We start from the raw sequence: 1375 nt of genomic DNA, 5'->3' as shown, positions 1-1375 counted from the left end.
TGCAAATGAATCAATGGACAAAGGATTAATCTCCAAAATATATAAACAGCTCATGCATCTCAATATTAAAAAAACAAGCAACCCAATGAAAGATGGGCAGAAGACCTAAATCTTCATTTCTCCAAAGAAGACATACAGATGCCCAAGAAGCACATGAAAAGCTGCTCAATATCACTAATTATTAGAGAAATGCAAATCAAAACTACAGTGAGGTATCACCTCACACCTGTTAGATTGGGCATCATCAGAAAATCTACAAACAGCAAATGCTGGAGAGGGTGTGGAGAAAAGGGAACCCTCTTTTACTGTTGGTGGGAATATAAATTGATACAGCCACTATGGAGAACAGTATGGAGGTTCGTTAAAAATCTAAAAACAGAATTACCATATGACCCAACAATCCCACTACTGGGCATATACCCAGAGAAAACCATAGTTCAAAAAGACACATGCACCCCAATGTTCATTGCAGCAGTATTTACAATAGCCAGGTCATGGAAGCAACCTAAATGCCCATCGACAGACGAATGGATAAAGAAGGTGTGGCACATATATACAAAGGACTTTTACTCAGCCATAAAAAGGAATGAAATATGGTCATTTGTAGAGTCGTGGGTAGATCTAGAGACTCTCATACAGATTGACGTAAGTCGGAAAGAGAAAAACAAATATCGTATACTAACACATATATGTGGAACCTAGAAAAATCGTAGAGATGAACCTGTTTGCAGGGCAGAAGTAGAGACACAGATGTAGAGAACAAACGTATGGACACCAATGGGGGAAAGTGACGGGGGATTGGTGGTGGTGTGATGAAATGGAGATTGGGATTGACATATATACACTAATATGCATAAAATGGATAACTAATAAGAACTGCTGTATAAAAAATAAATTAAAAAAAAAACAGAAAGAAAGAGAGCAACACAATCAATATAGAAATCTACTAATGGTAATAAACTCTAAATACTAAACTAAGATAAACATAAAACCAGAAACAAATTAGATGCAGAAAGCAAACTCCAAGTCTGCAGTTGCTCCCAAAGTCCACTGCCTCAATTTTGGGATGATTTGTTGTTTATTCAGGTATTCCACAAATGCAGGGTACATCAAGTGGATTGTGGAGTTTTAATCTGCTGCTCCTGAGGCTGCTTGGAAATTTTCCTTTTTTCTTCTTTTTTCGCACAGCTCCTGGAGTTCAGCTTTGGCTTTAGATTTGACCCTGCCTCTGTGTGTCGGTCACCTGAGGACGTCTCTTCCCTGCCCAGAGAGGATAGGGTTAAAGGAGCAGCTGATTAGGGGGCTCTGGCTCACTCAGGCGGGGGGAGGGAGAGATACTGAATGAGGGTCCAGCCTGCAGTGGCAGAAGCTGGCA

This window comes from Eubalaena glacialis, unplaced genomic scaffold, assembly GCF_028564815.1.
Source record: "Eubalaena glacialis isolate mEubGla1 unplaced genomic scaffold, mEubGla1.1.hap2.+ XY scaffold_571, whole genome shotgun sequence".
NCBI lineage: Eukaryota > Metazoa > Chordata > Mammalia > Artiodactyla > Balaenidae > Eubalaena > Eubalaena glacialis.
Note: the sequence above shows the minus strand (reverse complement) of the source record.